At 43.3% G+C, this 13,665-nt stretch overlaps 1 pseudogene; it reads left to right on the top strand.

Annotated features, from left to right (window-relative positions):
- The first annotated feature begins 209 nt into the window (after positions 1-209).
- LOC110294019 (histone H3.3A-like) lies at positions 210-651 on the top strand (annotated as a pseudogene).
- The last annotated feature ends 13,014 nt before the right edge of the window (positions 652-13,665 follow it).

Raw genomic sequence — 13,665 nt, 5'->3', positions numbered from 1 at the left:
TCACAAATGAAGGCAACAGTTTGAGCACAGGACACAAAGATGTATGAGGTGCATACTCAAATATGGGATACAGATGAAACATAAAAACATATTAGAGGTGAGAGGACCACGCTCCTGAAAGCAAGGCCACTCATACTCACTGGTTAAAAGAATAAAAAGGGCCGCCGCCACTCTCCAACGCCAGTGCCGCCTCTCGCTTTGCGGAGCTCCGGCCGAAGGAGAAGGGGGGTAAGTAAGGAGGTGTCCATACCATGGCTCGTACAAAGCAGACTGTCCGCAAATCCACCAGTAGTAAAGCACCCAGGAAACAACTGGCTACAAAAGCCGCTCGCAAGAGTGCTCCCTCTACTGGAGGGGTGAAGAAACCTCATCGTTACAGGCCTGGTACTGTGGCACTCCGTGAAATCAGACGCTATCAGAAGTCCACTGAACTTCTGATCCCCTTTCAGCCTCTGGTGCGAGAAATTGCTCAGGACTTCAAAACAGATCTGCACTTCCAGAGTGCAGCTATTGGTGCTTTGCAGGAGGCAAGTGAGGCCTATCTGGTTGGCCCTTTTGAAGATACCAACCTGTGTGCTATCCATGCCAAACGTAACAAGTATGCCAAAAGATATCCAGCTAGCATGCCGCATATGCGGAGAACGTGCTTAAGAGTCCACTATGAGGGGAAACATTTCATTCTCAAAAAAATTTTTTTTTCCTCTTCTTCCTGTTATCAGTAGTTCTGAATGTTAGATATTTTTTCCATGGGGTCAAAGGTACCTAAGTATATGATTGCGAGTGAAAACATAGGAGACAGAATCAGGTATTGGCATTTTTCCACGTTCATTTGTGTGTGAATTTTTAATATAAATGCAAGATGTAAAGCATTAATGCAAGCAAAATGTTTCAGTGAACACATTTCAACAGTTCAACTTTATAACAATTATAAATAAACCTGTTAAAATTTTCTGGACAATGCCAGCATTTGGATTTTTTTAAAAATAAGTAAATTTCTTATTGACAGCAACTAAATGGTGTTTGTAGCATTTTTATCACACAGTAGATTCCATCCATTCATTATACTTTTCTAACTGAGTTGTCCTACATACAAGTACATGCTTTTAATGTTGTCAGTCTTCTGTGCTGTTCCTGTAAGTTTGCTATTAAAATACATTAAACTATTTTTAAATGGTGTAGGTGGGACTAGGTGGGATGAGGAAGTGGATCCTTGGAAATGGGGGAGGGGACACGAGAATACAATGGAAAGTGAGTATGATTAAAATGTAATTAATATATACACACACACAGGGAAACATCACAATAAACCCATTAAAAGCTTTACAATGACCTAAAAAGAAAGCCAAAATCATTTGTATGTATATATTATTATCTGTCTGTCTGTCTGTCTGTCTGTCTCTCTCTCTCTCTCATAAGAAAGAGAGAAGGAGAATTTTTAGTTGATTGACTCACTATTCTAAGAGGAGTTTGAAGCTCTCCCCAGGACATACAGTTTTCAGGTCATGTTAAATTCTATCCAGATTTTTTTAAAAAAGAAATTCTACCCAGGTTATTTATCAGCAAGCCGTTTTACATGACTTTTTTTTTTGCCAGGAACAATAAAAAGTTAGAGCCATTTCTAATTAATTTCTCAAGGACTCTTAGCTGGCAACTTGTATTAACAATGTCATATTCCACGTGCAAAAAAAAAAAAAAGTTACTTATTCCCAGTGTGAGGTGTTGTTTATCAACTCTTCCCCTGTGGTGCAAAGCCCGGGTCTTCCATACTCCGATTCTTCACCTGTAAAATGGAGCTGCGGAAAAAACAACGCAGCTGTCGTGCTGAGCAAAGGCCTCACAGGCCGCAGGGTTTGCAGTCTTTAATGCCCAATAATTACTCAGCTAAAAGAGACAAGAAAGGAGGTCATGGAGTTTCCCTGAGAGAATGAGAAACGCAGCCGTGCAGACAAATCTGCAACATGAGGCCAGATAGGGGCCCTTTCCATGTTAGTGTAGGAGGGAAACTGAAGAAATAGGGAGACTTCCCACCTTCTTGAGACAGGGTCTTCTGCTTCCAGGGCAAGTCTGTGAACCTCAGGTAGTGAAAGAGAAAGCATCAATTTGTCCTTTTGAAACATAATTGTGTTTTTATATGATAACAACAAAGCATATTTTTGTTTAGAATTTCGATATTTTATGATAAGTGGTGCTAGATATTGGATCAGAAAGAAGTATTAATTTACAACAGTAGAATTCTCACTGCAAACAAATAAACAGTCAAGGGATACAGGCTATAAGACAGAGATAACAATTTGACTACTACAAACTAGCACAACGTGCCCCTGAAGAATTGCATAAATATTATGTCACAACAAAAATAAATAAAACATACTGACTTCTTATAGAAATAAGACTTCAAAACCAGAAACTGAGTTTGCAAAGCACAGAGCTAGTGCCGTCTGGGCTCTGGGACAGCATGTTCTCAAAGGTGACTTGCCACGCCACACCACGCACCTGCATCCTCCCTCCCGCCGCCCCAACGCCGTTCAGTGAAGTTTCTACTGAGGAACATGATGCAATCTTCAGAAGCCAGAGCTTCACGTGGTATTTCTCTTCACAAAGGAGTCTCAGTGAGTTTTGTCCCCGGAGAGAGGAAAAGAGCGTCATTCTACCCAACAAGTTGTACACTCTACTGTTGTCCCAGAGGGAGGGATACAGGAAAGAGGGATTGGTAGTCCTAGGGAAAAAAAGGGCTACCGGAGAAAAGAAATCTCAGAGGAAAAAAACAAAACAAAACAAAACCCCAAATCCAGCAAGGAGTATCAACACAGACTGTGGGGCTACCTGACCCACAGCCTTTATGGACGATGCTCTCCTCATGTGCAGGACAGAGACTCTAGCTGTGGAGAGAGTCGGTTATTTGTGCTTCCGGCTCCTAAGTGTGGCTACCAGATACTCTTTTGTTTGGTTGGTTGGTTGGTTGGTTGGTTGGTTGGTTGGTTTTTTTGAGACAGGGTTTCTCTGTGTAGCCCTGGCTGTCCTGGAACTCACTCTGTAGACCAGGCTGGCCTCGAACTCAGAAATCTGCCTGCCTCTGCCTCCCGAGTGCTGGGATTAAAGGTGTGCGCCACTACTGCCGAGCCAGATACTCTGTTACTCTTGCTGACTGGCTCTGGGGCCCATGTCTGGTGGTCTATATTGATTTCCTCTGGGTTCTCTCAAACCTGGTTCCGGATTGGGCCTTCAAGTTCGAGATTTTCTTTTCAGGAGCAAAGAAGACATTCTGAAAAGGTGCAGGCCATGATGCCGCCTCAGCCAAGGAGAAGCTAGATCGGGCAGTGTGGAGGTTTTTGCTGCTGCTGCTGTTGTTGTTTGTGTAATTGTTTTCCTCTCGGTGGATGTGTCTCAACCGCAGACCAGAAGGAGGCAGGCAGGAGAACTCTTCCCCCACTGTTCTCTGAGATGGGGAAACGAGGTAACATCAACTTAGTTCCCTCACTGTTTTGTTTTTGCTTTTTTTTGGGGGGGGGGGAGGGGTTCTTTCTGTTTGTGTTGTGAGGTAATATCTCACTGTACTCCCTGTCTGGCAGCAAACCCAGATCGCCCTGCTTCAGCCTTTCAAGGGCTGAGCTCACGAGTTGAGAGAACTTCTGCCCCCTTGCCTTATCTCTTGGCTCTTCCACTTATCTTGAAAGCACTTCAGATTTCACAGAACACCAGAGAAACACCAGGACTTGAGGAAATGTTGAATTACGCAGATGGCGTTGATAAAACGGCTCTCTAAAGCCAGCTGTCTGTAGATTTGCCAAAGGTCTGATTACAGCAAATGCTTGCTGCAGATAGATCCAGCAAGGGCTCTGGACACTCCGGAGCACAGACAACCTTCTTTCAGGCAGAGCAAGGAAGCCAGGACAAGAGAGTAGCTAAGCTCAGATCCGGGTCCAGGCCTCTTGAGTAGAGGTGCAAACAATTTCCATGATCCATTTATCCAGTGGCTCTGCGAACCTAGCGATGCTTGCAATCCTAACATTTCATTAATCACATGTATGTAGATATACACATATCTATGCATATGTGTGCACATGGACACACACAAACATACTCTTAAACTGTTGTGTTTTGGCACTATATATGTCTAATCAATTATATATCGAATCTTTCATAACCACACATTGGGATGCTTTCTACAACATCAAAACATGCCCCATTCACTCATTTTAGTCAGTGATGATGTTGAAGCAATCCAAAGAAGCTCACTTCACAGTTACATCCATTAAAATTGTTCACACGTGGTTTTAGGCCTTAGAACTATGGTTAACTTAATTCTTGCCATAGAGAAAACAGGAAATTATGGACTTTTCATTTAAAAATTTATTTGCCTCACATCATTGTATTTTTGCCTTTGAAAGCCTAAGCTCTAGAACTGAATGTTTTATCTGTCGTTACACCTACCAGATAGTTCATCTTTTCTCTAAAATGTCACTTTTAAAATGATAAGCTTTTCAGAATTAGACATAAGACTGGCTAGAAGTCAAAGTGCAGACAGAATCCCCGTTGCTAAGAGCACTCTGACTGGTGCTGGCCTGTTTCTGCTCTCCTCAGTGACAGCTATATTCATCACTGTGTCTCCCACTGTGGGAAATTCATCTCTTCAGCTCCTTACAGAAAACAGACATCATTCTGTGTCACTCGTGAAGGGCCAAACATCGAGCTCACCTCATAGTTTACTGCCACCTTCCCAACTGACAGTTCTAAGGTCAGCTGCCACAAAGGAAGGGCAATGTGTGACTCGCCTCTCTCCCCTTGTCCTAGGAACCTGTATGTAAAGGTGGGTGGACCCATACCTGGAGATGATACTAAGAGCGAGTCAGTGGTCTGAGCTACCAGCAGCCTTCCCTCAGTTTGTACTGTCTACTACTGCTGCCTTTGATTCTTTAAAACTGAAAAGAAAGTTAAGACACTCCCTATCAGTGGGAGTATAGCATTCTTGAATTCTTTAGACTTCCACAAGACTTTATAGACTTCTCACTAATAAAGATACACTCTATATCAAGATTTTTTCACTGGTAACATATCAAGATTTTTCACTTGTAACGATGAACATTTGTGGCCTGTGTGTCTGTGGTCACAGAAGATATAGAACAGTCATAATTCACAAAGCTGGCTATTTGTGTGATCAGTGTTCACTTAAATTGGTCTCCCCCTGCTCATTCTTTCCCTTCTAGCATGCAGAGAGGGGCAGGATATACAGCTAGAATGTATACTTCAAATTAAAACTAGCACATAAATGTTTGTAACCACACTACTCACAATAGCTTAAAGACAGAAGAAGCAACCCAAACCCCATCAGCAAATGAATGGGCAGGTAGTTCTGTGGCACAGCCATGTGATGGAGCCTTTATTCTCCATCACATGGAAAAGGAAAAGGAACTAGGTATGGAGATGAGAAGTGCTACAGCATGGAGGAACTCAAAATGATGGCAGTAAGGGACGGAAGCTAGACACTGAAGGCTGCGTGTGTGATTCCACAGTCACAAGATATCCGGGAGCAGTAAAGACAGAGACAGAGAAAGCCCATTAGTTATCACCAGGGACTCTGAGAAAGAGGATTGCAGGAGAGACTGATTAATGGGCAGAGGGATCACATCCTTTGGGGTTATAAGACATCCTGGACCTAGATAAAGGTAATGGTTGTACAGTACTGTGAATGAACCAGCTGTGTTCTTTGCAGTGGTTAACGTTGCTGTATGAACTGTAAGTCGCAAGGGTCCACAAGCACCAGAGCACACGTGCACACACCACACACCTTCACACCATGGAGGAATGAGGAAGGTCTCAGACCCAGGGTTGCCGTGGCAGCAGATCTGTTTTCCCAGAGCCAACTACTCAGTGACTCCTTTCTCTACCAGTCATGCATTTACCTCCCCTGGCCTCAGCAGCACTGTACCTATGGCCTGACCTTCTTTGTACCTATCCAGACTACATTCCACTCTTCTCTCAGCCTGGACTAGAGAGACTGTCGGATCAATTTTGATCATTTGGGACACTTCTGAGCAGATCCACAGAGGCCACATTGGCCCATGCCTTGTTCCATGAAAATGAACCTGGAAGATGCACGTCCCTGTCCACCTTGCTCAGCGGGTCATGTGGCTTCTTTTGGTCGCACAGATGGGTCACGTCTGGAGAACATGTTGACGAGATCAGTTGCTTCTTCAGAAAAATAGACACGAGCTAAGGACTGCCAGCTCTGCACATGTTATCAGCATTGAAGGGCCTAAAATTGGTCTCTGGATGGAATGAGCTCAACAATCTTTCATGGAAACTTCCAGATGTTCCCCGAAAAGGAAGAGGAAGAATACTAAAGGGACATCTGGGTTCTGAACTGGAGATTCTCCCACCTTTATCTCTGGAAGCCCTACATAAAGCAGATCTAACCCTGAAAACCCTTTGTGAGACACCGTAAGCCCAGGGGAGGGGGATTGGAGCTAACAGAAAGCAAATGTCTTCTTTGGCAATGGCCGAGGCTGATGTCAGTTTGTTTTCCTCTCCATTGTTAGTGGAAAAGAGCTTACAAGGCAGCCCAGTGGAAATGCTCAATACAAAATGTTCTGTTTGACTTTGATCATCTGTGCTTGCTGTGATAAGCAACATATGGCAGACCCTTCACTTGAGGCCGTAGTAAATCAACAATTCAAATATCTTTTCCACAAAAGCTTACCTGCTAGGAAAGAAAATGCCAAAAGACTAAGATGGAAAGGGGAAGAAGAAGAAGAAGAAGAAGAAGAAGAAGAAGAAGAAGAAGAAGAAGAAGAAGAAGAAGAAGAAGAAGAAGAAGAAGAAGAGGAGGAGGAGGAGGAGGAGGAGGAGGAGGAGGAGGAGGAGGAGGAGGAGAAGGAGAAGGAAGGAGGAGAAGGAAGGAGGAGAAGGAAGGAGGAGAAGGAAGGAGGGGAAGGAAGGAGGAGAAGGAAGGAGGAGAAGGAAGGAGGAGAAGGAGGAGGAGGAGAAGGAGAAGGAGAAGGAGAAGGAGAAGGAGAAGGAGAAGGAGAAGGAGAAGGAGAAGGAGAAGGAGAAGGAGAAGGAGAAGGAGAAGGAGAAGGAGAAGGAGAAGGAGAAGGAGAAGGAGAAGGAGAAGGAGAAGGAGAAGGAGAAGGAGAAGGAGAAGGAGAAGGAGAAGGAGAAGGAGAAGGAGAAGGAGAAGGAGAAGAAAAGCCAGCAAGCCTATTGAACATGCTTGAAGTTACAGACTATGGTAGACTTGGTGTGTAAGCCCTGTGTCTCTGGATTTCATAGGTTTCTGGTCCACCCTTCAGCAAGGGCTGAAAAGCCTGCCCTCCTTGTTATGGGACATCTACCTCCAATTGCATGATCTACTGGGGAGGGGACAGGCTGCAGCATTTTTCCCTATCACTTGCAGCTCCACAGGACTGGACCTTCTCTCTTTGAGCCACATTTTAACCCATCTTGCATTTTCCCAACTCCCTAGCTTCAAAACCTTCATGGAAATGTCCAAGTTTCAGAATTTCCACCAGTGACCATCAACTCTGTGTATGTAGTTGAATATGCACAGAACAGCGTTCATCATTTTAGTCTTGCTACCTGTGCAGGTCCACACAACACTGAAAGTGCTAAAGCTTGTTGTGGTGAAACCCTTGCCTCCCCTACCCCCGGTCCACTTCTACATCATTGACTACTCCAGCAATTAACAGTAAGTCCCTTGGGCTCACGTCTCCTCCCTATCCCCTGATAACCACTAGTATACTTCCTATCTCTATCTTATGTGTGTCATATGAGTAGAGTCACACAGCATTTATTCCTTCATGCCTGCTTATTTCACTTAGCATATATCTTTTGGTTTCATCCGTGTTATAGCACCTATGAGAATTCATTATTCTTAAAAGCTGGCCCAGATCCCACTGTGGACCACATTTGATTTACCCATGTATCTACTCATTGTGTGGTGTGTCTTATGGTTGTATGCACACTTGCAGTGGTGTTACTGATGCTGCTGTGAGCAGCTGTTGTACATCTGTGAGTTCAAGTCCTTGTTTTGAGTTTGTTTTTGTGAGTGGAACTGCTGCTTCATACAGGGATTCCATTTAAAAATTGAGAAGCCACTGCCTTCTTCACTGTTCTAGTGTTGTGAAGAGAAACCACGACCAAGGCAACTCTTATGAAAGAAAGCATTTCACTGGGTGCTTGCTTACAGTTTCAGAGGGTTTGTTTGTGATCACTATCGTGGGAAGCAAGCAGGCATGTCAGTGGAGCAGTACCAGAGAGCTTCACATTCTAACCCAGAGGCAGCAGGCAGAAAGAAAGACACTGGGCCTGGGCACGGGCTTTTGAGACTTCAAAGCCCACCCTGGTGATACACCTCCTCCAAAGCCACACCCCCTACTTCTCAAACACTTCCACAAAGTAAAGACCAAACATTTAACATAAGAGCCTGTGGGGACCATTCTCACTCAAACCACCATAACCACCAAACTGTTGTTTTGTTTTGTTTTGGTTTTGTTTGTTTTCTTTTGGGTTGGGTTGGGTTGGGTTTGGTTTGGTTTGGTTTGGTTTGGTTTGGTAGCAGCTGCAGCATTTTGCATTCCCATCAGCGGTAACCAAAGGTTTCAAAGTTTCCATATCCTAGCCAATATTTTGTGGCTTTTTATTTGTTTCTTTGATTTTTGTAATGGCCATGTCGATGTGAAATGTGGTCTCCTGTAATTTTGACTTGCATTTCCTAACGTTGAGCTTTTTTTTTTCATCTGTGTTATCATCTGCTTGTATATTGCCTTTAAAATTTTGTCTACTCATCTTTTCTGTCCACCGTAAAACTGGATTTTTGGTGTTATTGAATTGCAAGAGCTCTTTATATATGCTAGCTATTAACTCATAGCAGACACCTGATTTCCAAGCATTTTTTCTCTTACCATGAGTTTGTCTTCACTCTCTTGATAGTATCATCTTATGTAAACTATTAAAAATTTAACGAAGCACAAGTCACCTCACCTATCTCTTATTTTCCTTTGGTACCTATGCTTTTTGCTATCAATACCAGATCTGAGAAGTGGCTTCTCCATCCTCCATCTTGCCCTCGTAGAGTTTTGGCCATGTTTACTGAGTTTAGGTCTTTGGTTCATTTTGAGTTCATTTCTGTCTGTCATGTAAGGTGAGCACCTAACCTCATTCTTTTGCGTGTGGATGTCCAGTGTTTTCAGTACTAAGTTTTTAAAAGAATGGGCAGACTGTTATTGCCTTGGATCGTCTTGGCAATTCTGTGACAGTCATTTAGTCATATGTATAAAGTTTATTACTGGACTCTCTGATTTATCCACTGACCTGGAATGTGAGGGTAGAAGGTGGGTGGATGACGGGAGCCTGGTAGGACCACACTGTTCTGACTATAGTGCCTTGGCAGTGAGCTTCCCAACTGCCTACTTGTGATTTGAGGCTATTCTGACTCTCCCGGGTTTCTAAGAGTCCCTGAGTTTATGATGTGCTTTTCTATTTCTATAAATAGCACTGGAGTTTGATAAGGGTTTCTTTGAATCAAAGATCTTCAAGGGTTCTACCCTTTTCTAAGCTAAAACTGCTATGGTCTTTCAGGAAAACCTCCAGTTCAAGAGGCTGAAAAATTCAGCCATCCGGTTTCCCTTGCCTGGGAATCCCCTTGGCTCTTCTCTTGGATGTTTGTCCCTACATCAATTTGTCTTATAGTCACAAGCCAATGATTAAAGCCAATGAACAACGCGTGCTTCTCTCTTTAAGTTTAGATACTTGGGGTGCGGGGGGGGTGGAATTAAACAAGCCTCCATCTAGAGGAAAACATTTATTTCTTACAATCTAACTGTTCCAACTAAAATTGACTATCCATTCAATTACCAGGAATGACAAAGGCAGATATGTCTCTCCTTGGTTCTAGAACTCAATAGACAAGGTGACCGAGTTACTGCAACTGACTTAAGTGAATCTGATTTTTCTCTGGTCTTAGGATGGGCTGGCTTCTTCAGGTGTTCAGGGAAAGAGGGGTTAAATGGCTGTTAGCAGAAGAGTACGAGGCCGGATGATGGGTAGCCAACTAGTAGTAGTACCCGTGACTTTCTATCCAGTACTTCTGTAAGTAGGCCAGGGATTGTGCATAATAAAATATTTAGTGTCCTTGCTAAAATAAGTCCAAGTAGTGAGGGTAAAATATTGAGAGAGAATAATAGTATGCATTTGGAGTGATCTGACTCAGTGATAGCTGTAGAGTTTGTGGAAATGCTAAGTACTTTTTAAACAGATGGACCAAGCTCTGGGGCACTCAGTTCAAACTAAGCAATATGAGGTCCCTGCTTCCTCCTAGTGATGCTGTCAACCAAGAGCTTACACAGCACTTCAGCCAGTCATAGCTATGTTCCCACCTGTTTTCTCACCTGCTCATGCTGAAGAATGTATTACAGCTGGGCATGGGGGCACACACTATAATCCCAGCACTCAGGAGGTGGAGGCAGAAGGATTATAAATTGGAAAGTAACCAAGACTACAGAGTGAGTTTGAGGCCAACTTCAGCTGCATGAATAGACCACATCTCAAACACACACACACACACACCACCACCACCACCACCACTACCACCACCACCACCACCACACACACACACACACAAACCTCTCATGACTAAAAGAATAATTCTCTTCACTTTAATTTTTTTCATTTCCTTTTTAATGCACATTTGGGACATGCAGTCTATTCTAGTACATTCTAGATTTAATGAGTCCTTAATCCATCCCTGATAGAAACAGAGGAAACAGTCATATCTGCTTGTTCCAAAAGGATCAGTCAGCCATTGTGCAGGCTCTTCCTAGAGGAATCAGTGGAGACTGAATAATCCCCTGAGAGCATCAAGCAAGATATTTTCCTACCTTCCTGAAGTAATTGATGCTTCAGAAATTTGAAGGAAATCCAAGATAATTTCTTTGAAGCATGGCAATATTTATTCCAACAGTCTGTGTGGCAGCCAAGTTCAGAGAGAAAACCAAGGTTTTGGATGGGATGTTTTTTCTGTCCTGTGGACCAGGTACCCAAGTCAGACAGTGCTACGCGCTATCATGAGTATGTTCCTGTGGGGAGGGGTGTTGACACCCTGCATAGAAAAGAAACAAAGAAAAATCTTATAATGCATCAAAAATTAAAGTAAATAGAATTATTCTTTTGGTCATGGGGGGGGGTGTTTGAGATATGATCTATTCATGTAGCTCAAGTTGGCCTCAAACTCACTCTGTAGTCTTGGTTGATTTCCAACTTATAATCCTCCTGCCTCTGCCTCCTGAATGCTGGGATTATAGTGTGAGCCCCCATGCCCAGCTATAGTATATAAAAACCGTAGTTTAGACCATTCAGATGTTACAGTGAGGTGGAGACAAGATGGGGGTGGGTGTTGGTGAGGGGGCGGATGTTGATGAGGGGGCGGGTGTAAGCAATCTAGAAGACATTGATGACCAGGGCAGTGTAAAGATGATTCCCTGAGGAGGGAAAGAAGGGACCCAAGAATGCTATTAAGTACCTTAAAATTTTAACTTTATCAATCTAAAATACCATTATTGGATTGACAAATAGCCAACTCGGTGTTTTTATCATTAACAACAACAACAATAAATCAAATTTAAATACATCAGAATCATTGCAGTAGCCCAAAACTTGGTTATGAAGACAAAGCCAATAGTCACCTTCAAGCTAAAGATCAATGTGTTTCAAACACGACCTCATTTTACTGTTACCACCACCACCACCACCACCATCATCATCATCATCATTTTGTGGGTTTTGTCATGTTTTGCCTGCATGTATGTCTGTGCATCACATGCATGCCTTCCTGGTGCCCTCAGAATTCAGAAGGCATTGGGCCACCTTGAACTGGCGTTACAGACAGTTATGAGCCACCATGTGTGTGCTGGGAACTGAAGCTGGGTCCTCTGGAAGAGCATCAGTGTCCCTAACTGGCTGAGCCATCCCTCCAGCACTGAAAGCTACTTCACTCTCAAGTTGCTGGGATGTCGAAATGAAAACCTCAGGATACTTGTTTGTTTCCTGTGAACTACAGCAAATTCCCTTGGGGTGCTACTGTACCCGCTGAAAATGTTTACCCCAAAGAAGGCCAAAAGCTTCAGTTCAGAAATTCAAACAAAAAGCGGGGATTTGTAATGTGCTCATGCAAACTAAGCTACCGAGGCTTCGGACCTTCGCCGTTTCACGTGGCCTGTGCGTGCTGTAAGCAAGTTAATATTTGTCTCCATAGCAGTCATCCTGACATTTGGATGAGTGCACCCTCCTGAAGATTGGAGGTCTGTTTCTCTAATAATTCCAGTGAGCAAATCACCGCGAAGCGATTCCAGGCAGCTCGTGCTTCCTCACATCCGCCAGCTTCCTGTGGGTGCCTGATTTATTACTGCTGTCAAGAAAACACCTCAGTTTCCAGGAAAGATGAAGGATGGCTGAGCCACCCACTGCCCGGCTGGCCAAGGTCCCAGCCACACGGCATCTGTGAAAATACAGGTGATAAAGTCCTGGCTTCCAATTCCCAGTACCAATTTTAGCTTTCGGTTTTCCCGATGTTTGTGGTGGCCGTTGTTCCTTCTAGCCTCACATTTTAAAGGTGTTATTCCAAGAATATTGAAAAAAAAAACTAATGAGCTAAGCAATTTCTCGGAAAAAAAAAACTATTTTAAAATATTATTCTAGAAAAATAATAATTCTCTAAGTACACACAATCTGGACTTAGGAAAACAAACCACATCTTAAATAGCTAAAAGCCTCTAGAAATAAGCATCTTTTATCCGGGTGGGTGAAGGCATATATACCAGGGGGAAGAAATCCACATTCAAAAGTTCTGGCCAGGCTTGTGCTGTAGCGGGCTGTGCATTCGTCAACTACTTTTGAACCAGTGGTAAGGTGCTTGCCAGAATTGCAGTGCAGGGGTGGGCTGTGGGTAGAGGACTGGGTTGAAGAAAAAAGAAGAAGAAAAGTTTACAAAAATTTTAATCTGATTAATTGTAGCTAAATAAATCTTCAGGAGTTTATTCAGAAAACATATTTTCTAGTTATTATAGCCATCAAATGTCCAGAAACTCGGAGTTTTGTTTATTTTTATTACTTACTTAATTAATTACTTTGTTTTTTTGTTTTGTTTTGTTTTGTTTTGTTTTTTTGAGACAGTTTCTTTGTGTAGCCCTGGTTGCTTATAGACTTTCTCTATAGACCAGGCTGGCCTTGAACTCAGAAATCTGCCTGCCTCTGGCTTCCCAGTGCTGGGATTAAAGGTATATATACCACCATGCCCAAGTTTGAACTTGACAGAAAAATTTCAAATTCGCATGTATGCTCAAGAATATCAAGGCATCATCTTAGTTTTGGGGGAGGGGGATTTGAAAGATTTGAGAGCATTAGGGTCCTTACCTATGCTTCTAAAATGTCCATGGGCTTGGATCTGTTACACAGAACCCCACCCTTCTCAGTCTGGTTGAGTTCCCCAAGAAGCAGACACCGGGGCAAGGGTATGGGCCCAAGTAGCTTGATTGAAACTCAATCCCAAGAAATACTGGCAGACGTGTAAGCCCAGACAAACCTCCCAGGAAAGAGGAAGCCCATACAAAGCATGTGCCTGAGCCGACTAACTCTGTTGGCAATGAGAGCGCAATATCACAGGGATTCCATAGA

Source organism: Mus caroli, unplaced genomic scaffold (assembly GCF_978045245.1).
Source record: "Mus caroli unplaced genomic scaffold, Mus_caroli_1 scaffold_4, whole genome shotgun sequence".
Classification (NCBI taxonomy): Eukaryota; Metazoa; Chordata; class Mammalia; order Rodentia; family Muridae; genus Mus; species Mus caroli.
The sequence above is the reverse complement of the archived record's forward strand: the minus strand, read 5'-3'. Positions and strand labels throughout refer to the sequence as shown.